The sequence below is a fragment of the Neopsephotus bourkii genome, unplaced genomic scaffold, assembly GCF_033783945.1.
Source record: "Neopsephotus bourkii isolate Nb327-2 ecotype Australia unplaced genomic scaffold, CSIRO-AGI_Nbou_v1 NB_1638, whole genome shotgun sequence".
In the NCBI taxonomy this organism is placed as follows: domain Eukaryota; kingdom Metazoa; phylum Chordata; class Aves; order Psittaciformes; family Psittacidae; genus Neopsephotus; species Neopsephotus bourkii.
Window position 1 is genome coordinate 6,569,861 of NW_026902113.1, and position 24,159 is coordinate 6,594,019.

Consider the following 24,159-nt stretch of genomic DNA (forward strand, 5'->3'; position numbering starts at 1 on the left):
ACAAAATGCAAGGTCATTCCCTTGGACACTAATAAAAATTTTGCTGCTAATGGAGAACTTTCCCAGTAAGTGGTGTAGAAAAGAACACAGGTACTACTACAATAGAAGGTAGTTAGCTACTATAGTTGTGCAAAAAGCAACTGCACACCCAAGACTGTGATATTCTATGGAGATATGGAAATACTACACTTTACAATGTAGAAATTAAATCTAAAATGGAATATGATGGGAATTTAAACCCACATTCAAGACAGATGAGTTCAGACTGGGACAAGTGGCAATAAAGGCTAGTGGAATGAAAGTCTGTTGAACAAGAGGAGACTAAAAGATCTTTGTTTAGTCTAGCAAAAGGAAGGCTGAGAGGGAATATGATTACTGTCTATAAATATAGCGGGGTAAACACCAGGGAGGGAAAATAGCTATTTAAGCTGAAGGATGAATGCTGGCCCAAAAGCAAACAGATTTTTGAAGAAATTTAGTCTGGAAATCGGAAGGTTTTTAATGTGAAACAATGAAGTTCTGGAAGAGATTTGCAACAGGAGTAGGGGTAAACATATCAAACTACCATTAAAATGGAGCTTGAAAATTTTCTGGACGGGATTATATGACATGGTTTCCTGTAATAGCAAGAAACTGGTTTCAGTGACCTAGGGAGTCTCTTCTAGTCTTAGGGTCCTATATTCTGTTTTGCACTGTCATTTCTACTCCATAAAGACAAAAGAGATTTATCCAACTAAACACCTCAAATGTTTAAAAACTAATAAAAATTATTTTGCCACTAAAAATGATGTTGATTATTGTAAACTCACTGCAAGTGATTTCAGAATAACACTTTATTGGGTATTACATTCTTAGCCTTTACTGTATTGGAATGTTTTCTGTGGGGTGGTTGCCCAGTTTAGAACATGAAGTTCATTTGAAGACATATTATGTACTGAATAGTAATCTCACAGGATAGTATATATTGTCTCATTATTTTACCTTTTGAAAGATCACTTTTGGTTAAATAAGCTGCAAATTAAACAGCTATAAGCAATTTATTTATAGATATATATATTGGTTTGTTTGTAAATATTATGGAAAGCGTATGTAGTTCAACAACCACAATGAAAACCACAGGTAAGAGTTTTGTAGGAAGCAATTTTTTTTCAATTTCTTTATAATGTGGGTTCTGTTATGTGCAACACAAAAATATACACACATATGGTATTTTTTCATTAAGAGCTTTAGTCCATAAAGACTAGATACAATGTCTAATGAAACCCCAAAATCAGAACACCAGAATGATCAAGGTGTTATTGGCCACAGGTGTTTTAAGATTCTATATATTTGGGTTTTGTTCGCTGGTTTTGTTTTTTTGAATCTTTTTCCTCTCTGAGGAAACACAATTTCTTGAAGTTGTGTTAGGCAACCATCTAGCAGACCAGAATTCCATTATGCCATGAAAGACCATGAAAATGTGACATGTTCCATCAACTAATACTGTTCGTCAACATCTTTCTTCTTTGTGATGGCCAACGGGATTGAGGCTAAATAGAGAAATAAGTGAGATTAAGGGCAGAAAAGAAAGACAAATATTGGCAGAAATAGTAGGGGAAGAAAGTAAATAAAAGAGTAAGATAAAAAAAATCAATAAAACTTTGTGAGGCAGAGACTACAAGGTTTGTGTGGCAGGGCAGTATAGAGGCCAACAATAAAAGAAATTTTGGGGTCACATACATTACAAAGGACTACACTCCATTTTTACTTCTGCTGGTGGTGGAAACAAAGTTCTATAAATATGTTTTATCTGCATTCCAAACACATTTTCTCCCCAAGCCAATCTTCAAATCAGTTACAATAAACTGTGTTCTAAAGGATTTCATGAACCTCTGCTTTTCAAGGGTTACATATATGAAGTAGGGAAGGCATCTTGTTCAAGTAGAATCGTGGAATAGTTAGGGTTGGAAAGGACCTTAAGATCATTTAGTTCCAACCCCACTGCTATTAAAAGGGACACCTCACACTAAACCATGTCACCCAAGGCTTTGTCCAGGCTGGCCTTGAACACTGCCAGGGATGGAGCATTCACAACTTCCCTGGGCAACCCATTCCAGTGCCTCACCACCCTCTTACAGTAAAGAACTTCCTCCTTATATCCAATCTAAACTTCCCCTGTTTAAGTTCCCCTTGTCCTATCACTACAGTACCTAACGAAGAGTCCCTTGACCAGCATCCTTACAGGTCCCCGTCAGATACTGGAAGGCTGCTATGAGGTCTCCACACAGCCTTTCCTTCTCCAGGCTGAACAGCCACAGCTTTCTCAGCCTGTCTTCACACAGATGGTGCTCCAGACCCCTGATCAGCCTCGTGGCCCTCCTCTGGACTTGTTCCAACAGTTCCATGTCCTGTTTATGTTGAGGACACCAGAACTGCACACAAGACTCCAAGTGAGGTCTCATGAGAGCAGAGGGGCAGGATCACCTCCTTTGACCTGTTGGTCACATTCCTTTTGATGCAGGCCTTCTGGGCTGTGAGCGCACACTGAAGCCAGCTCATGTTCAGTTTCCCATCGACCAACCCCCCAAGTCCTTCTCCACAGGGCTGCTCTGAATCTCTTCTCTGCCCAACCTGTAGCTGTGCCTGGGACTGCTCTGACCCAGGTGTAGGACCTTGCACTTGGCATGGTTAAACTTCATGAGGTTGGCATCAGCCCACCTCACAAGCATGTCAAGGTCCCTTTGGACATTCCTTCCCTCCAATGTATCAACTGAACAACACTGCTTGGTGTCATTGCAAACTTGCTGAGGGTGCACTCGATCCCATTGTCCATGTCACCAACAAAGATGTTGAACAAGACTGGTCCCAACACCAATCCCTGTGGGGCACCACTCGTTACTGATCTCCAGATGGACACTGAGCCATTGACCACAAATCTTTACGTGTGGCCATCCAGCCAGTTCTTTATCCACCGAGTGGTCCACCTATCAAATTGATGTCTCTCCAATTTCAAGACAATGATGTAATGTGGGACAGTGTCAAACGCTTTGCACAAGTCCAGGTAGATGCCATCAACTGCTGTACCCCTGTCCATCAGTTCTGTAGCCCCATCATAGAAGGCCACCAAACTGGTCAGGCAGGATTTCCCCTTAGTGAAGCCATGCTGGCTGTCACCAAGCACCTTGTTGTTTTTCATGTGCCTTAGCATGCCTTCCACCAGGAGAATCTGCCAGGAGATTTTGTCAGGCACAGAGGTGAGACTGACTGGTCTCTAGTTCCCTGGGTCATCCATTTTCCCCTTCTTGAAAATGGGGGTTATATTTCCCTTTTTCCAGTCATCAGAAACTTCACCTGACTGCCATGATTTTTCAAATATGATGGCCAGTGGCTTAGCAACTTCATTCTCCGGCTCCTTCAGGACCTGTGGATGGATTTCATCAGGACCCATGGACTTGTGCACGTTCAGGTTCCTAAGATGGTCTCGAACCAGATTGTCTCCTACAGTGGGTCTAAGGTCTTCATTCTCACAGTCCCTGCGTCTGCCTTCTAAGACTTGGGTGGTGCGTTCAGAGCATTTGCCAGTGAAGACTGAGGCAAAGAAGTAATTTCTTTTTCATTCTTCCAAACTCTGTTCTAGACACCCAGACAATTAGGTTGATGTAAACCTAAGCAGTGATCAGGCTGAAAAAGCCCTTCAGTGAAAGGTATATGTTTCCTTCTAATTCTAGAACAAATGTCCCTGTTCTTTATCATAAATACTTCTGATAGCAAGAGGCATCTTTAAACTATGTTCATCCTGTTCCTAGAATATAGTATGCATCACTTGAATGTTGGCTTGGTAATATGCTTACAATTCCCGCTGAAACATAAACTCTTTAAAATATATCAGATTACTTCTCAGTCCAAATACAGTCAACTGCTTTTTGAAACAATTTTACTCCATGACAGATAGAAGGATGTCACTTTTCTTGTAAGTCATTGAGCATACTGCTGGTTCAGCATTGTTGAATTTATCTACTGCCAGTCAGTAAGTTTGACATTCTTTAGTGAAGTTGCTGACGTCAGGCCTGTCCATGGAATCAGTGGTGTGGAGCCTATAAATACATCCATTCTCTGGTTTTCATGAAGAGATTTTACGGCTTAGTGTTTGAGCTAATACTAACTCTTTCAAAACGTAAATTACTTGATCTGGATTGCTCTTAAAAATACTCTGATTTACACATGGTTTTACAGGTGAAGAGGAATTTACGTAGGTGTCTTAACATTTTCCTCCTTTATGTCAGCTGAGAAAAAAATGGAAAAGTCATGGCGTATTTCATTATTTCTTTTTTACATTTAAACATGAATTAAAAAATAGGGTTACGTGTCTATAAGGGGACAAGGGTTCTGTGGAGTTATAGACTTTTATATATAAATACATTTCAGTAGAGTTTCAAAATTGCAAGCAAAACTATTAACATCTGTTTGAAATATACAGTCTAAAACATTAATGAAATGCTCTATTGCTACCTTGCTACATAAAAGTTCAATATAACACTGTTAGGCAGTGTCTATTACTAGGGCAGTGGTAAGAGGAAGGTGCTGTTTGATTACTTTTTTCATGACTACTAAGTTATAAGTTTCACTTAAGATGTTCTAACTTAGAAAACCACTCATTTTCTACCATCCATCTCTGGATGTATCAAAGCTCTCAAAACCAGGTGCTTAAGTCTTCTTGAATTTCTTTCTGAACTTCATCAGAACATAAATATTTATGGATAAGAACCGTTTTAGAACAGAAGAGGTCTTCTTAAGATGTACCAACTGGAAAGGTTGGAAAATATGTTATGTGGAGGATGACTTTTAGCAACCTAGAAAATATCCAAGGCTAATAATGGAAATTGTCAGGAGCCAGCTGACCTGATAGAGCACATGTGACTGAATGCTGAAGTTTCAAAAGCTGCTGGTTACCATGAACAGTATTAGGCGGAAGGTGTGGTGTGATGCAGTACAACAAAGTTTATGAATTTACAGGGCAGCTTTGAGGAGACCTTCAAAAGGGGTGGTGATTCATCTCCATGGCACCTTCTTCCTTGGCAGTGGCTGTGCAAGAGCTGTTTCGCCATCAGCTCACCTCTTCTTTTCAGGCACAAGCTGCCACCAACCCTGAGGTGTTCTCTCCCCATGCACCAAGTGGCCCTTCCAAGCTTCCTCTGATGGCTAAAATGGTGTGAAAATAATCCCCAACACATTAATTCCCATCCACAACTTACAGTAACAGTGTTGGAGAAGCTTTTGGCTTGAGTTGTTGACTGAAGCTTGTGTCTCCGGGTGCGACCATTGGGAAGAAATTTGATGTACTGTTGTGACAATAGAAGATAGAAAATTTCTGGTCTTTCCCACACAGAAAAACTATTAACCTAACACAGCAAGGGTGGTGGAGGAAGGAGCCATCCCTTAACTGACTTCTGCGACAGTCAAGAGCAGGGCTGCTCCTGGGCTGCCCGGGCGGATCCCGAGGGAGCCTCCCAGCGCTGCGCTGGAAATGGCGCCAGCGGCTTCAGTCGGTCTCCTGGCGCACGCCAAGACGGTCTCTCCAGGGACACTGCTCCGCGTGGTCGACACGAACTGACACCGGCTAGAGGCAAGGGGGGCACCGCGCACTCTCTCCCCCTCTAATGGGCTGGGGAGGATGAGTATATAGGGTAGAGCGAGACCGGCCCGCGAGATGGGAGACTGAGCTCTCCCGGTCCTCGAAGGAGCGGGCGTGAATGCCATGACCAGCGCGGGGGGAAGGAGGCGCGCAAGGGAAGTGCGCATCCTCCATTTTGGCGGAGGACGGGCGGAGAGCTTGGCTCCCGGCGCCTAGCCGCCCTCGGCACTCTTCCCCACCCCACGGCACTGCCGGGGGCACCCGGCGCCTCTTCCCGCGGGAGCCGCGCAGAGGCGCCTCAAATGGGCGCCCCACATTGGTTCGAATTGGTCCCAAGCTCCCCGCAGCAGCTTCCGACAAAATGGAGGACGTCACCACTGCTACCACCACCACTACCACCACCAGCAGCTCCTCCAGGAGCCATGTCGGCGGCTGACATGGCGCCCTCCCCCACAGCGGTTGGGGCAAGAGGGCGTTCCAGGGCGCGGACGCCGCTGCTCCGCAGGGCGGGCTGCCCAGCGCTGGCGAAGCGCCCTCCCTGGGATCCGTGCGCTCTCCCTTGCCCGTGGGGGAGCGTTTCCATTATCCACGGTCTGTCCCTCATGGAAGTGGCCCCAGGTGCAAACCCCTACCGAGGAAAGGAACGGGGTTGTACCTCTCGGGGGACCATGACAGAGCCCCGCCAACCCCATCGCTAGGGGGCAGAGAGGGAGAGGTGAGCCCGCGCTCTACGGCCGGGGCTTTGGCGCCCGCAGGGACCTGAACGCAGGGCTAGGACGGGCAGCGCACCCTCCCTGCCAGCAGAACATGGGCAGGCGGCAGCGAGAACTTCTGCAAGTTGCTGCTGTCAAGGAGCGCCACCCTCGGAAGCGGGTAATGATTCGGTGGGCAACGATCCGGGTTCCTCAAACCTGACGGATCAAAGTGAGAAAAACCCCAGGCATGCCCAGGAGAAAGATTGGCAGTTTATAGGGTCAACCGTCTGCGGGCGGCTCTGATGGACGGGCTGCCCACCCACTCCGCTAGCTCAGCGTGAGAGCCCGCCCTCTGAGACAGCCAATGGCGGGACAGGGAGGCGGATCTCCCCGAGCTCCCTTGGCCCCGTTCCTCCTTCCCTTCGCTAGCAGCTGCGCTTCGCTCGGGACTGGACCGAGTTAGAGTTGAGACGGCGGAGGAGTAGCGCAGAGTGCGTGCGTCCCCCGCGGGGGGGTCCGTGCCCGCAAGCAGTGGGGGAGCCGGGTAAGGTGAGGGTGCGGGGTGCTGCGCCTCAGGGACGAGCTGGCCGGCGGGTGGCGGCGCGGAACTGCCCCCAGGGCGGGGATGGGAGAGCGGCCGCCGTGTCTCCGAGCTACCCGGGATAAGTACCCCACGGTGGCGTTGCCGCTGCGCCGCCACCCCTTGTGGCGGCGGCGCGGGCAGGACCAGGGCAGCCCCGCGGATAACCATTGTGGCCCGGAGGTGGGCGACGGGGGTAAATGGGGGGCGCCCGGGGGCAACGCTGCCGCTGGGAGGGGGGCCGGGGGCATTTGGGGGAAGGGCCGGGTCTAGTTTAGCGCCTCCTATTTTAACTCCCTCCCTTCTTCGCCGGGCCCTCGTTGTTCTGCCCCTGTGCCTACCCAGCCCACCGCCCTCGCCGCCACCCCCTCCCCCCCCGCGTGTGCCTCTCTCCCGTGCCCGGCGCTCCGCTGATACTGCCGTCGTCGCTGCTCCATTCCCGTATTGTTTGTCTGGGTCCCTCTAATGGCGGACAGGAGGCGGCAGTGCTGCTGGCCGACTGCAGGGGGGCAAACCAGAGACCAGGGGCAACTGCAACGGGAGCGTGCGGCCAGCCGAGGCGCTCACCCAGCGCTGAGGCGCTGCCGCTGTGGGCCTAGCGAGCCCCGGGGCGCCGGTTCAGGGCTGCTTAGACAAGTTAGCAGGTAATATATGCTCCTGGCCGTGGGTGCCGCCGCTGCTTTTCCCCCGCACTCGCGCAGAGGAACCCTCGGGGCGGCACCTTGTCCCTCTCCTTCAGCAGGAGCCGGCGGCTGGAGGAGTGCGCCTTCGCCCCGGGGAGGGTAATTCCGATTTATTTATTTATTTATAGAGGGTTGAGATTAAAGGGAAGTGGTGGGTGATGCAGGCGGTACCTGCTCTGGCCACGCAAAGGAATCACTGCTTGGGGGCGCTGCCTGCCTCACGTTAACCCCGTGTCTTTCCCTTAGGCTCCAGCCCAGTTTGGTGCAGCCTTGGCAGAGACCAACAAGGAGAGGGAGCTCCATTGTGAGTGCCATTTCTGTATCTCTTTTTGCCTCTGCTAGACCTTCTTAGGGAGGGCTTGATCCACCCTCCCTCATGTTACCCAGGGGCAGGGGTAGAAGGAGGGGTCTCTGGGGTTGGGTGAAGAAATTCCTGGGTCCAGCAGTTGCTGCCCTGGGGCGAAGCCCCAGTAATGGCTGTGAGGCGGCTCCTTCTCGGGGTGGGAGCTGCTGCTGCTGCAGACATCGCTCCTGCAATACCAACTCCGGCAAGCAGACGACGGGCTGCTGCCGCTGCTCGCGTTACCCAGCTCGGGAGGGAGGGGGAGGGCATATTTCGGGTGCCCTCTAGAGTTTTGGAGTGTGTATTAAAATCCGTGACGAGACATCTTTAGCCATCTTTACATTTTTTTCCCCCGTTGTTTCTCCAGTCTCGTGTCCTGCATATTTTGAAGCAAAGATGAGGTTTGAGGGGTTTAATATTGCCCGGCAGTTCTCAGAGTGTAGTCTAGCATCTTTCTTTGTGTTCATGCAGGTTCTTCACACCCATAGATTTGCTCAGGTGATGTTGTTGGGCACCATTGGCAGTTTGTGTGCTTGAGTGGGCTTCAGAGACATCTGCTTTGCCCCTTCCCCAAAAAGCTGGAGGTTTCTGGGGAAATGCACGGCTTTTTATTAGTAAGCATTTTTGGTGTACCTCTGTGGGATTTTCAGAGCAGGTTGTGATCTCTGTTGGGTGTTAGGTTGGCTGAGGAGAGGTGGATTAGTAACTCCTGTCTAGGATTGGGTGTGATTTCTCTCTGGCTTGTGCCTTGTTTAATAATTCTATTTTTATTTTTGCATGAAGGATGCTGAAATCACCAAGTAGTGCACCTGAGGGAAAACTGATATGATGTGCGCTTACATGGGGAGAGGTTCAGGGGCTGTGGGCTGGGAGGTGGCAGCTGTGGTGGGAAGTGCAACTGGGTCCAGTGGTAACATGCGGTCAGAGAACAAACAGTGAGGTAGTGCCTCCTGTGCTTGGGCTTCTTTGCTTGGGCAGTGGAGCGATTCAGGTGGTGTAGTCTTCCCCACCACTGGCATCTTGAAGTTTTTCCTTTTTCCTTCCTCCTTGACATTGTACATAGTAATTTCCCAGATTTGCGTAGCTTGCAACTTCCTTTGTCACTTTTTGGTAGCTTACATTTACAAAGAATGAGTGGTTCTCTGCAAAACCTCACTGCTTAGGAGGAAGGAATCAGATTTGGAATCATTCTGAGGTGCTAAAATTACAAACCTCATGAAAGACCCTAAGAGTTTGTATGGCCTGTTGTCATTAATAAAGTGATCTGTTCTGAACCTTGGCTTCTTACTGTAATTTTAAGTTTTTTAACTCTTACTATGTCTTTGATATAAGGGTGCCATCTAATTTTACTTCTGATGCATTATGTGTTCCAGTCTAGCAGCTGTTACTCTTTTTCTGATTCTTCATGTTGAAAAAGTTACTTCTAAGAGTGATCAAGGCACATAATGCTTTGGAAGGGAGGCTGTTGTGTTGGGAGTTGAAAAGGATGTGTACTGGAGCTGGTTTGAAAAAATTATTGCGGCTTTGTGTGGCTGCCTATGAAAAGATGAGGATACTGCCAAGAACAGCTGTATAGATAAGATTCACTAAACCTCAGTAAGCAGTTGCCAGCTGGTTTTGTGAATTACGCTAATGTCTTGTACGAAACCAGCCTTGTAGATGGCACATTATCTTCCAACTGTGGTGGTACAGCCTTTTCTCTAGCACATGACTGGAGGTAAAAAGTGTACCCTATGGCCTGTGATAAGCCATGCTGTTGCATGAGGGAATATATTTGGTGCTGACTGCTGCAACATCAGTTATAGGAATCAAATTCCACAATTTGTGACATAAAGGTGATAGTGGGACATTATTAGGTAGTTAAGCTAAATAATTTTTTAAAAATTGAAAGACTATCTTAATCAGAATATCTACTAAATTTGGTTTACATTATTACTAATCCTCTTTTACCCAAATATCGGATTGCATTCTACTGTTTCTTATCCTGGAGTAATATTCTAAGAGGGATTTCCATTAGCAAGAATGTGAAAATGCCAGTGAAAAAGTGAAAGCAAGTTTCTTTGTCTTCTGCAGAGCTTATTCAAGTATGTGGAGGAATGTGGGACCAAAACCGGTACAACTTCTTTCAGGTTTTTGCTGGCTTTAAGGTGGTTTTGTTTTTTGTTTTTTGTGGGTTTTTTTTTTTTTTATCCAGCAGCACCATGAGCAGTATTGGTCATCATGAGTAATGTTGCATTATTACGGTAGCTTTCATTTTGATCTTGAGGACTAAATACAGAATTAGTGAAGTTCTCTCATCTTGTTTCAGTTTGCAATCAGTTGATACAGTTTGCAGCAAAAGCAGATTGAGGAGTTCTGTGAAGAATTTGTATCAAGTATTGTTATTAACGTAAAATCCACTGTTCCTGGAGAACTGTTTCTTATTAACAGAATACAGGTGCATCACAAATAATAGTGAATTTAACCTACCTGTGGAAAGGGATTGAAACTTGAAATTCAGAAGAGTTCAAAAGACTAGTAAACTGTCCCAAGAAGTTTGAGATCATACTTGCCTCATGCGGCTTTTAAAAGCCCTGTGTGCTACATGAGTTTTGTAGTCTGCTTGCTGAATGTTGAGTTTAACTTAACATTTGATTATCATTTTTTTTTAACTTTTTTTTTTAAGCTTTATCTTGCTTTCAGTAATTTAGACTTACTGGGTGAATGCTCCAGGAGGATAACTGGGTTTCTGAGAGATTACGGTTAAGAGGAAACCTCCCTTTTCTTCCATACTTGTAGCCAACCCTACATGCTGTTGGCAGATGGGGTTGGCAGTAGATGCTAACTTCGTATATGAATGATTTGCTCAATTTAGGTGCTAGCATTAGGAGTCTTCATTTTGGACCAAGATCTCTAAGTCTGTCGGTGTTTTGTATTTCTAAGAGAAATTTTAAGTGGAAGGAAGCAGTGTGGGACTTACGGAATGTAGTTGTGTGGCATGTGCTGCTCTTCAGTTAACGTTGGGCTGGACTGGTTTTGTATTGTTTTCCAGCTGCATAATGGCTTCCAGCTCCTCCTGTTTGTTGCCAATACTGCATGCATAGGTTTATGTTCGCTTCAGTTGAGCTGTTTAACCTGCTGCCTTTTCTGGGGAGAAGTCCTAATTCCTGTGTGACTTCTCAGGTGCTTCCCTGATTTTTAATACATCAGCAGGACTTCTATCTTACTGCTATGTGGATCTCCATCCCGTACTCCCACTGTGATAGCTAAGAAGCATTCGTTGTTGTTCTGGTTGGCTTGGCTGAGTATGAGCCAGCAGTATTCCCAGGAGGCCAAGATACCCTATTTTGTACCAGAAGGTATGTGGCCAGCAGGACTAGGAAGGGATTGTGCCCCTCTACCTGGAGCTGTTGAGGCTGTGCCTTGTGTCCTGTATTAAGTTCTGAGGCTCTTCCTAAAAGAAAGACTTGGAGGTGCTGGAGTAGGTCCAGAGAAGGGCAGTGAAGCTGGTGAAGGGTCTGTAGCACAAGTCCTATGAGGAGTGTCTGAGGGAACTGGGGTTGTTAAGCCTGGAGAGAAGGAGGCTCATGGAAGAGCTTTTTGCTCTCTATATGGAAGGAGAATGTAGCAAGGTGAGGGTCAGTCTCTTCTCACAGGTAATAAGCAATAGGACAAGAGGGAATGTCCTCAGGTTGCTCCATGGGAGGTTTAGATTGGGTGCTAGGAAAACTTTCTTCACCAAAGGGTTGTCAAGCATCTGAAGAGCCTGCCCAGGGAAGTAGTGTACTCACCATCTCTGGAGGTGCTCAAAAGGCATGTAGGTGTGGTGCTTAGGGACATGATTTTGTGGTGGATTTGGCCAGAGCTGGGTGTAATTTAAGGCAGTTATCTTCTGTGAACTTCCAGAAATTACCGTTTTTAAGACAAAAATCTTATTTATTCTGTGAAATTCTGCCACTGGAGTTCAGTCGGACTCACACACAGAGAAAAACAAGATTATATGTCTGCATGGAGGAGAACATCAACAGTTGCAATAGATAAGATCAGTAGCTGTCTTCAAGACAGGTTTGATCATAACTGTCCACTGAGTGGTTCTCAAGCTTTCACAGAACCATAGAGAACCACAGAGAATCATAGAAAACCATAGAATGGTTAGGGTTGGAAAGGACCTTAAGATCATCAAGTTCCAACCCCCCTGCCATGGGCAGGGAGACCTCGCTCTAAACCATATCGCCCAAGGCCTCGTCCAACCTGGCCTTGAACACTTGCCAGGGATGGAGCATTCACAACCTCCTTGGGCAACCTATTGAACAGCCCCAACTTTCTCAGCTGATCTTCATATGGGAGGTGCTCCAATCCCCTGATCATTGTCATGGCCCTCCTCTGGACTTGTTCCAACAGTTCTGTGTCCTTTTTATGTTGAGGACACCAGAACTGAACACAATACTCAAGAAGCATCTCATGGATTCAGTGATGAAACTTGTTTTCTTGCTCCAGTTTGCTATGAGAACAAAATTATTTCAATCAGTGGTTATAATACAGACCACAAATTCAGATTTTACTAGTCCAGCATAATGGATTATACAGTTTTGTGGTCAACTGACCAATTGCCACCAATGTTTCTTTCAAACTGTTCTGTGTTCAGAGGGTATTTATGCTTTGTAAGTTTGTCCTAATTCTTAAGCATTCCATCTTTTTTTGTTTTTCTCAAGCGTTTGGAGCTACCTTGACCACCGTCAGTCACTGAAGAATAATCTGAGGGGGTGGCAGGGGTTCATCACCGAGGCAGAGGTGCAGAAACAAGTATTCAGTGCTGTGAACAGAGTAGCTGCAGTAATGGTTTGAAATGTACTTGGGCATTACCACTGCAATCCCCAACCCTACCGAGCCTTTGTAGCACAAGAGGGTTGTGTTGTTTCTTTTGTTTCCTTTGTCTGAGATGAGACTACTTAATCATGCATTGCTGTTGTGCAGAAAGGATATTTTTGGGTTTGTCAAATACTTAACAGTATATTACTTTTTTATCTAAAATCAATGAATTAAGCACTCTGTACTTAACTGTACATGAAGGTTCATGAACTTTTTTCCTTAACTTTTGGAAGACTGTAAGAACCCTTCAGTTTGTATCATTGTAACTTCTAAAAGCTTTAATACATAAATCTGTGTGTACCCAGTGCTGTACCAAAGTCTGTCAAGGAACAGTCCCTGCTCATTACTTTTAGTACTTAATGACACATGCTAAGCAGGATATTGTTTTAATTCCTCCTTTTCCTCTGCTCAGTAGATTGTGCAAAGCAGTGATGTACACTTGGTCATACACTGTTAACTGGTAGAACAATTGCTTAGATACTTGCACCATAGCCCACCAGTCAAACTTTGCGGGGCCAGCAAACAAAGCAGATCATTAAGAGAGGACAGTGTCATTGTGGAAGAATTCATGTTGGTTTCTACGTGAAGTTTCCTCAATTCTCTGGATGTGTGAAAGATGGCATTGGAAGAAGATGGTAAAATAGGGCATAACCTGTAGAGTAACTGTGTACCATTTTCTAATTTAGGCCTGTTATGGCTCACAGTCACTCTCAGAAACATGGACCTGTTTGTTTTCCTCCTGCAGACTTTGGTGGAAGCATATTGGCATGTTGTGTTCCTTTAGGCTCTTTGCTATATAACAGTCCTGAACTCTAAACAAAAGCCCATTGAAAATTTAACCTTGATGAAAATTTCTGGAGTTCCTTTTCTTTAGATTGATGTCAGACCTCTCCAGTTTGGCATTTACCTCTAGTACTACGTTACATTTCTCTAGAAGTTATTTTGTTAATCTCATTCATAAACTCAGCTATCATCTATGTATGGATGACCTTCAGGTCTCTTTTCTGGACTTGCTGCCTCTATACCAGCTAAATCTCAGTGTGTGCTTATGACTTCTTTTTGTGGATGTCTGACCTTTAGCTCAGACTGCTATCACAAAGGCAGTCCTTATCCCCCAGAAGGAGAAACCTCCATGCTGTCTGTCACTTGTGGACAGCATTGTCATGAGATCTTTGGTTTAAGCTCATAACCTAGCCGTTGTTTTTGGCACAGCACACACCACTCTTCTAACAGACTGCAGCTTTCTTCCATGTAGTAAGCTGTCTTTTAATTGTTTGTTACTTAGTTGTGTTAATAAATTACATGACTGAATCTAATGCCTCACCTTTAATCTCTGTATCTTGTGGTAACACGTTTTTCTTACAGTTGTAAAAATGATCCTGCTTTGATGATAAGGGTGAAGAATCCTGAACAAGAGTGGATTCCTTCTCTTCTGCTTTGACTGACTGGTCTTTCTGCATTTTGTGATTGTAAAAATAACAGGTTACTTGCCTTTAATGAAAGTTGGGGTTTAGCTGTGAAGGATATTGTCTGTCTTTTTTGTTGTTAATGAGATTTTGAGTGCTGTTTAGGAAGTGACGTCATGGGTAGTTACACACTTTTGTTCATTCTCTGGTGATGCTACTCATGCATGGAGAAGTTCCCTGTGTGTACTCTTTAAAACAGTTTGCAACATGGTAATGCAAAAGTAGTTAATTTAACGAAACAAAGCCTGCTGAAAACAAAGCCAGACCACCACCTTTCCTGTTGCCCTGGGACTGAGCACACCATCCTTAGAACAAGAACTAATTCTAACTGTTGTTTATGGTGGTGCTGTTTCCTTGTATTCTCCCTTTTGTCTCTCTCCATCTGTTGTCCCTTATGTTTAGGTTATTTGCTCTTTGAACAATCTTATTCTGTGTTTGTACAGTGGCTAGCATAATGTCATGCATAACTTTGGCTCCTAGGAGCCTGTGATTAAGAGTTGCAATATATGGGTGTGGCATCAGTGTCTTTTTTTTTCTTTTTTTTTTTTTACTTTTTAAATGTGTGTGTGGAAGGCAAGAGGACCTAGTGTTCTGTTATACCTGAAATAATGTCATCATTTTCTTTGAGCAAGAATTGGTGATAAATATACCATCCTATATACATTTAAGAATTGTTGTGAAGCTCAAGAATTTACTAGGTGTGTTTTGAATTAATAGCAATAGCATTTCTGTGTGCATTAGTTTTGGGTGGTGAGGGTGCTGTTTATTAGCTTTCTTGTGGTGGTTGTATTACTTTGAAAAGTGTTCATTTGGAAGTTGAAGTTCTGTTCTGGTGTGTGGTGCCTCATTAAATAAGCCAAGACATATCTAGAAAGCCCAGGTATGAAGTTCTGTCATACATGTAATAAATAACTGCAATCTAGAAGTGACAGAAAATGGGGAGCACAGCAAAGGTTTGTTAGTTTTTACAGACACAAATGTTGGATATATCTTGACATTATTGCCATTGTCCCTGTTAGCCATCATTATGTATGCTTCTATCCAGAGAATTAACAAATAGAAATACTGAGATGGTCTGACTAATAACTGTGTATAGTACAGCAATTATGAGCTGAATGAAGTCCAGCATTTTTTAGTAATTGAAAAGAATTGGAGAGTTTGGAGAAGACCTAACAATGATTTAAGGACAAGTAGAAAACATGCTTTCTATTAACAGACTGTAGAAATTAAGTCTATTCCTCAACTAGAAGAGAATAGATTAGGGTGTGACTTAATTCTGGTCTACAAGAGACTATGCACCGAGTAACGTTAGATAATAGATTGCTTTTCCCACCCCCTTAGTACTGAAGGTTTAATTTGTGAGTGCTGATTATTGCATAAGTGATACAAATTCAGGCAGGGAACAGTGTGTAGCCTTTCAGCAGTTAGCATAACTGAGAGTTGGAAGTTTAAAGAGGATTTGAAAAGTTAGCAAAGTTAAACAGACTGTGGAAGCAGGGGCTTAAAATACACTTTGTTCTGCAAGTCTTCAGTTGCAGATTTGGACTCAAAAGACAAAATACTGGTATAGAACAAATTCAGTATAGTGTATTTTCCATGGGATTAAATTCAGATAAGCGTACCTGCTTTCTTGCATGACTGTTTAAACCAACCTGGTTTGGAATTGTTGTTATCCTCTCTTCTTAGTACCAGCACTAGCCTTTTTTTTTTCTTTTTCTTTTTTTGGAGTCAGTTTAGCCCCGTGAATCATCAAAATGAATTTTTTTTTTTTTTTAGGGAGGGGATGTGTAGGTGTTGGTTGTTTGCTGTTGTTTTTTTGTATTTCATCTTTCTACCTCAATAGCTACTGTGACAGACTGTAAACGGGGAGAAAGGGAGAAAGAGTTGTGATAAAGTGGGAGGAGTGGGAATTCAAAACCATGGTAGTCCTGTCCTAGACTGGATGTGGTTTATTTATTTATGTGGAACTACAGCCTTAGCAAACACAGTATGCATCTTGTTTGAAAATAAAGCTACCTTTTACTTTTTAAAACTAGTTCAATAAGCTGGAGTCTTGATTGCATAATGTAGCTTGCAGCCAGCCCTTGACTGCAGCTGTGAAAACCTATTGAACTTGCCTTGCTGACCATACCCATTCTTGCCTTGGATTCCATTTTCTGTCAACCTTACCTCAGCATAGAATTTGAACTATTTTGTGGCTGATTTTTAATTTTCTCAGCCTTCCTTTTTTTATATTATTTTGCTTGCAATGTTAAGATTTTTTCTTTGCTTTGTTATACTGCATCTTCAGTTGTTTACTTGGTGATAATCTACATGGATTTTCCACCTGTATGTAGCATAGTAGTCATATACTCTATTATATTTGTTTTTCCTTGTTCTGAATTACTAGATGCATTGAATGCTAGTCACTGCAGGTAAACTGTCTTGAAGATGTTTGTCCATACTGGAACAGAAATACTAGGTTGTTGGGTGATACTTGAGTGTTTCTTGGGGACAAAGAATCTGGTTGAGGCTACTAAGTGATGTTAGGTAAAGACAACAAAAATGATCTATCTACAAACTACTTGTTCATTTACAAACTATGGCATGACAGTTTTTGCTCTTCTAAGTAGATGCAAAAAAGTATTAGTTAGAAAGGTTTGTGCAGTCAGACACTTCGAAACTGGGAATGTGCCATTAGGCATGGCAGTTACCAGTTACCTGTGCACAGTTAACTTGCTTCATGGGCTGTAGGTATATGAATGTAGATTGTATACTAGTTTAAAATAAAAAAATAGAAAAACCCTAACCAAACAAGAGGAAGCAGTAACGAAGAATAGCATTTAAAGTCCTTGCTGACAATTAATAAATTGTCTTTGTTTCCAAAATGTATGGGGAATAGTACTCGCTGGACGCTGACAGGATGCAAAGCAACTTAAGGTAGTCCTGCTGGGCAGCAAGTTGATCATGAATAATGCACTCTTGCAGAGGTGAACGGAAGCAGCATCCTGGGCTGAATTCAGCAGGACTGTAGCCAGCAGTTTGAGGGAGGTGATTGTTCCCTGGTGTTTGGTACTTGGTAGACCACATCTGCAGTGTTTAGTCCAGTTTTAGGTAGATGCTGTTATAATAAAGATACTGATATATCAGTGGTGAGCCTAGTGGAGAGCCACTGGCTTAGAGGGCTGGAGCAATGAGAAGGAAAAGCTGAGAGGGATGCGTGTGGTCAGTCTGAAGAGAAGGCTGGAGGGACATGTTACTGCAGTCTTCAACTAATTATGCGAAAGTACAGAGAAGATGAAGCCAGGCTCTTCCTGGGGATGCGCATCGATAGGATGGCAGGTAATGGGTATAAGTTACAGCAAGGGAAGTTCTGAATAGCTAAGATAATCAAACAATGGAAGAGGGTGAAGTTTAGCAGAGGGGCTAGTAAATTTGTATCCTTACAGATACTGAAAGCTGACGTAACTTCAAAAGTGAAACTCATTTCTAGTTTGTCACTGCTCTGAGCTGGGGTGGCTTTTCATAAGGTGATATCCAGAGGTCTCTTCCAGCATCAGCTGTTCTGTTAAACTTGCAGTGTTTAGGCTAAGTCTGATACCAGTGACTAGGCACATGGTCTCCATTGATATGCAGTGCTTTACTTACTGTAGGTTAATTTGAATGCTTTCTGTCCCCCAAAACACAAAAATAAGAATTTGTCCTGTTTGGGTAAAATTACTAATAAAATGTAACTGCATGGAATAACTGTTTAAAAACAGCTTCTTAAAATGATCTCAAATGTACTGACTTTTTAAGGTGTACTTTACAGGGAAGGTTAACTTCTTCACAGAATTGGCATTACTGTGGTTAATTGCTCAGTTTCTAGATATGTAGGTTCTACAGGATGTATTAAATCTAGTAAGTTTCATCCTTACGCTTGAGATGTCTCTTTTTTTCTGTCTCTGGTTGTTTTTTCATATTTGGTTTATGACTGGCTGTGCCCCCAGTTTCTAGTAACTTGACAAATTTGAAAGATGTGTGCTGCTTGTGTTATGTTAGGTGCTTACAGCATAGTCACTATAATCATCATACAGTTGTATCAAAGTATAACCAATGCAACTATACCAATTATGAAAGATTGAGAACTGGAATATTTGCTTAGAGCCTTTTATTATTAGTAGCTATACTAAGCTTGTAGTGTTTGCTGTAATACATCAGTTAAAAGAGCAGTTTGAAGCATAGGTACAGGCTGTGCAGAGGCTGGATTGAGAGCAGTCCTGAGAGGGAGGATTTGGGGTGTTAGTTGATGAAAAGCTCAGCATGCGCCGGCAGTGTGCGCTTGCAGGCCATAAACCAGCCATGTCATGGGTGTACCCCCAGCAGTGTGACCAGCAGGTTGAGGGACGTGATTCTCCCCCTCTGCTCCTCTACCATGAGACCTCACCTGCAGTCCTACATTCAGCTCTGAGGCCCCCCAACATAAGAAGGATGTGGACCTGCTCAGGCAAGTCCAGAAGAGGCCATGAAGGATCATCAGAGGGCTGGAGCATCTCTCCTATGGAGAGGGAGTGAGAAAGTTGGGTTTATTCAGCCTGGAGAAGAAAAGGCTCTGGGGAGATCTTAGAGCAGCTTCTGGTACCTAAAGGGGGCCTACAAGAGAGCTGGAGAGGGACTTTTTTTTATGGGCTTGTAGTGATAGGACAAGGGCGAATGGCATTAAAATTAAAGAGGCTAGATTAGATAATAGGAAAAAAATTCTTCATGATGAGGGTGGTGAGGCACTGGCACAGGCTGCTGATCAGTACCTTTTTCATGATAAAACAGCCATGAAATACTTTGAAAGTGTGTGTTTAAGGAGGAAGATACATACTGATTTGGCTGCCCTAAACTTAGGCTTAGTTAGTCCACATGATGATTCCAATTTGCCATGAATTGCTATGCCAAGTGCCACCTATTTGCCTGTGAGTAATCTTGCAGTATGCTTGGTATGGATACACTTGCATTCAGGATTGACCCTGAATAGAATAAAATTTGAGATTGACCCTGAATTGTGATTCTGTCATGCATACAGAAGAGCACTTCTTGGCTCTGGTTGAGTAGGAAGACTTAAGGAAGAGGCTGTGTTAAGGTATTCAAATGTTCCTGGAGATACCAGTTGAAAATCAGATGTTAGCATTCATATATAATACAGGTGGCTGCAGTGCAGATAAGGTGCTTGGGAGATACTGAAGTTTGAATGTTTTCAGCTTTAGTTTCAGTTTTGAAATAATTCGCTTTTGAATAAAGCCAAAGTTTACTGAGTCAGGTGCTTCAAGATACTTCTTCCATTATGTAGATCTTGCCTTTTTACTGTTCCTAGTTGTGTCTTTGCTAGATTACAGGTCTTTGTGTATGTCCTCTCTAATTCCCTTACATTTATGTGGCAAACAAATTTTGGGTGTTACATAATGACTTTCATTAAGCTAATTTCTTCAGTCCATACAGTTCCTTTGAAAATCTGAGGGAAGAATGAAATTTGAAGCTGCTCCAAACCTACTGAAAAATAAATTCTGGAGTAGTGTCTCTAGGCTGAAATAATGAGGTCTCAGACTTTTGCAGTGATGGTGCTCAGGCAATGGATAGATTAGATTTGTAGACATAAACTTGGTGTATTGTTCATGAAAGCTCTTAACTGTGTTCTGAAATGCTTAACTGTGTTTTGAAAAAACAGCTATACAGATACATTGATGGGTTAGTGTCATATGTTATTGAGACTCTTGGTTAAAATTTATCATGAGCTTGTATTTTAAGACCGCTCCTTCTTTTACTTTGGTATTGTGAATACTTGCACTTGAGCTTAGCTCAAAGTATGCACCTATTTGTCGAACTTGTTAGCAGCATTTGTGTGTGAAGCTGGTAAACTGATGAAATAGTTGTGCTGTTCTGGCTGTAATGTATGTTGGGTTTGCTTGACACGTTTCAGATATCTTACTGATTGTGATGAGGGGATTGATGTGTTTTAATATTCAGTCTGTCCCTGCTTGCTTCCTTTTAAGTTAGTATGTGCATTTTGGAGTGTTTTTATGCAGAATTTGCTGTCAGGGTAGTGCAGTTCTCTCTTGTTCCTCTCAGCTTGTTACAACTATTGTGTCTACTAAAATGATCTCTACACTGAAGTTAAGAGCTGCAGCACCAACCCTGTTATGTTCAGGCACAGCTGTTAGTGGTGTTACAGAGAAATTTTTCTGCTGGGGAGCTGATCTGGCTGGAAAGGAGCTCCAGCAGGAAAATCTGGCAGATGGATCAACTTTTGTCTGGTTATGTGTGTGGTTGCAGAAACAGCTGTGCCACATGATAGAATAACAAAATGAGTCTAGGGACCTGATAACTAGGTGGACCTTCAGAAGTGTTAAAACTTTAGTTAAGTCACATGTGAAAGTTCACAGTAAATAAGAGCTACCATATATCTGAATATAGAGTACTAGGATCAACGACTAGATATTCCTCAGGAAGGATATAAGGAGGAAAAAACCTGAAACCAAAAACCCACCACCAAGAAAAAATGCTGAATATTTATAGTAAGAAAGTTTAACAAAAATGGTTTTATTGTGTGGTTGTGTGTGGTAAGAGTTATATATCTGATGACCCAGAAGGGCCTTACAAACACTACCCTTACAACACGGAGTCCTACTCACGTAGGCAGGTGTCTGTCCATACACAGTGTATGTTATTCGCTACTCAAACTGAGATGGGGCTGCAGTAGCAGCATTCAGATTGAGCTTAAACCTGGCTTAAATTGCAACACTTTAAAAATATTGGATTACTTTTCCATTTCTAGCGCTTTTCAGTCCTTATGAGTGGTCATAGTTGGGCTGTTAGACTGCATTAGTTGCAGTGTAAAAGAGCTGCTTAAAGGTGGTTTTAATTGGAGTGATTTTTACTTTGCTTTGGGGGTGAACTGTGCCATACATTGTTGATCACTGGGGTTCAGTTGATAGCTCATACTCCAAGAGGCGAAGGTATGTAGTTGCATTTGGTTTTTTAGGGAATGACTGTTCCTGAGTTGTAGTAACACATTACAGCATACTGTTAAGCGAGAGAGCTGCTTGACAGCTGCATAAAGTCTTCACAACAGACTGAGTTTTTGATCATCAGAGTTCTGGAAAGTTAAGTGATAAAAAGTGACTTTCTATAATCAGGATAAGAACTCTTGGAAGTAGCTGGATTAAGGGGTTAAGTGATGTTATGGTCAAATAAATGTCAGGGTGAAGAGCTCATCATTAAAACATAGATCACAGAACATTGAGGTGCATTCAGATTAGCCTCTTACCTGATTATTTTGCCTAAGTGTTGACTCTTATCCCCAGCTGAAATCAGCCTGGAAGTCGTAGGCCAAAATTCAGATTTTGGGTAAGTGGGTAAAGCTTCCATGAGGCTAGTGACAAGTCTTCTGCATGTAAGAATAATAATATTCCTCTGTTGGTAAGATTAATTGCTCTACTAGGTTAGCAGACAGTTCAGTAACCCGTTTGCATTTGCATCAGTGATGTCTTAAGAATAGAAACCTGGCAGCTACAGTGTGGTTTGTTTCCTACCCCCACCCCCTCATCCCCCACCTCCTTCCCCCCGTAGGTGTATTCTGGTTCTCAGCAGCTGGCTGGCTAAGAACTTTCGCAGAGTTGCCTTTGGACTACTATGTTTAACAGTCATGAGAACATTTATTTTCATTCTTGCCTGATCCATATTTGACCTGGTTGCATTTCAGGCCTCTATGGCCTTCTACAGCAGTGACTCCACAATGAAGAAAAAATGTTTTCCTGCATAATAGATTATTAAAGCTGCTTAATTATTTCACTGGCTGTCTTTTTACAACACACAAATAAGCACTCATCTTCTATGTATTTTATTTTCCTTGTAGACTTAACCAATCTTCCATCTGCTACTGCAGTCTAGTGAGGAATGTGAAGGCCTTTTGGAAGTCTTGTGTGCTATACCAGTTTAATCAGGGTTGGTCAACAGGTACATGAACGTTTCAAAAAATCTCTCCAGTAGTCCTGTGAGGCACTATCTCTTCTGCAAAAAACATATTAATTCTCTCCCTGTACATTTGTCTTTTGTATATTTATTCAGCTGTAGTTTCTGTCAGTCTGTTTAGTGATGATATAGGATTGTAGACTGTAATTATTTGGGCAATCATTATTGACCCTCTCCTGAAGTAATTGGTTACAGATACTGAAATAGAAGATTGCTGACTGTCTTTAGAAATCTTAAGTGACTGCCATGTGGCCCTCATGATTTGTTCTAAAATCTTCTGTTAGCAGTTTGCTATGACACTTCCCCTCTGACATGACCCCTAGAAAGAGAGCTTAGATGTGATCTCCGATCTTTTCCTCAATTAACATCAACGCACAGAGTTTTTTTCCTGTGTTTCCTACTGTGGTTTTGGCTTCTTGGATATTCTGTTTCATTACAAAAATGTTACAGTTTGTGAAATTTTCAAGAATTGGCGTTTTGGACAGAACTTTGCTCTGACAGCTCAGTAGCTTGTCTTGAACCATGCCTATCAAAAGGTAAAGAACAGGGCAAATGTATATGAAACTTTCCACTATTACAATTCCAGCATCTTCGTAGCTCAGACTTCCTTATAGTAGTCTTCATGTTTTTATGGGGGGGTCTTTTTGAATTGGTTGTGTACTTAATATGGTGAAATTTTAAATGGCATCCATGCTCTTGAGAATATTTTTGTCTATCTGCTCAATCTTGTTTCCTTTTAATTCAGTTCCTCGCATGTTGTTCTGCTTTTTGAAATGAAATATTGAAATAATATTTTATTATTTATTTATTTTTAATTCCCATGGGAATTTAAATATGTTCTTCTGGAGTGCTGTCTGGATAATTGCATCTTAAACTGTACTGTATTGCTCAGAATTCATAGAATCATAGAATAGTTAGGATTGGAAATTACCTTAAGATCATGTAGTTCCACCCCCTGACATGGGCGGGGACACCTCGCTCAGACCATATCACCCAAGGCCTCATCCAGCCTGGCCTTGAACACTGCCAAGGATGGAGCATTCACAACCTCCCTGGGCAACCTATTCCAGTGCCTCACCACCCTAACAGGAAAGAATTTCCTCCTTATATCCAATCTAAACTTCCCCTGTTTAAGTTTTAACCCATTACCTCTTGTCCTACCACTACAGTCCCTAATGAAGAGTCCATCCCCAGCATCCCTATAGGCCCCCTTCAGATACTGGAAGGCTGCTATGAGGTCTCCACGCAGCCTTCTCTTCTCCAGGCTGAACAGCCCCAACTTTCTCAGCCTGTCTTCATATGGGAGGTGCTCCAGTCCCCTGATCATCCTTGTGGCCCTCCTCTGGACTTATTCCAACAGTTCCATGTCCTTTTTATGTTGAGGACACCAGAACTGTACATAATACTCCAAGTGAGGTCTCACAAGAGCAAAAACACAGGGGCATGCGCACCTCCTTTGGCCTGCTGATCACGCTTCTGTTGGAGTCTGTGTGCTACCAGAATGCCTTGAGCTCATTCTGTGGCACTATTGAGTGTGTATTTTCTGCAGACTAGGTCCCACCGGTTTGTGTTTTGGTTGTGTTATTTTTCAGTCTCAGCATTTAGTCCAGTGATCAGTCTACAATCTTGCAGGCTTGTAGCAATTGTGTTATTAAGCATCTTTTGCTGTTACCAGTTGAGAAGTGTAAGATCTTCCCTAGTTTCTCTTTCCAAACCTTTAACTCTGTAGGTACTTCCTTTTGGTAGTTTTCCATTTAGAAATACTGTGACACTGCCTATGTAGTTTTTATTTTTCTCCTTGGTACTAGCATTTTTAGGAAAACAAATTACCCAAATTTGCATTTTTTTAAAATCTGATTTTCTTGGCAATTTCTTTTTTTTTAGTTTAGCATTGGTAAGAAATAACACTTGAGAGGAAAAATATGCAGGTTTTATTTATGGTTGTAGACCAACAGTTCG

The 24,159-nt window shown here is 43.1% G+C and overlaps 1 protein-coding gene across 7 annotated transcripts in view; it reads left to right on the plus strand.

The window, feature by feature from the left end:
- The first annotated feature begins 5,692 nt into the window (after positions 1-5,692).
- Positions 5,693-24,159, plus strand: part of ZMYM2 (zinc finger MYM-type containing 2) — an 88,778-nt gene continuing 70,311 nt past the window's right edge. For 2 of the 7 annotated variants that reach the window (XM_061374332.1, XM_061374333.1), the window contains exons 1-2: positions 5,693-6,850; positions 7,816-7,873. The gene's annotated coding sequence lies outside the window, so the exon portion shown is untranslated. Of the gene's footprint in view, positions 6,856-7,815; positions 7,874-24,159 lie in introns of all 7 variants that reach the window. The other 5 variants (XM_061374330.1, XM_061374334.1, XM_061374336.1 and 2 more) reach the window with 3 other exon arrangements.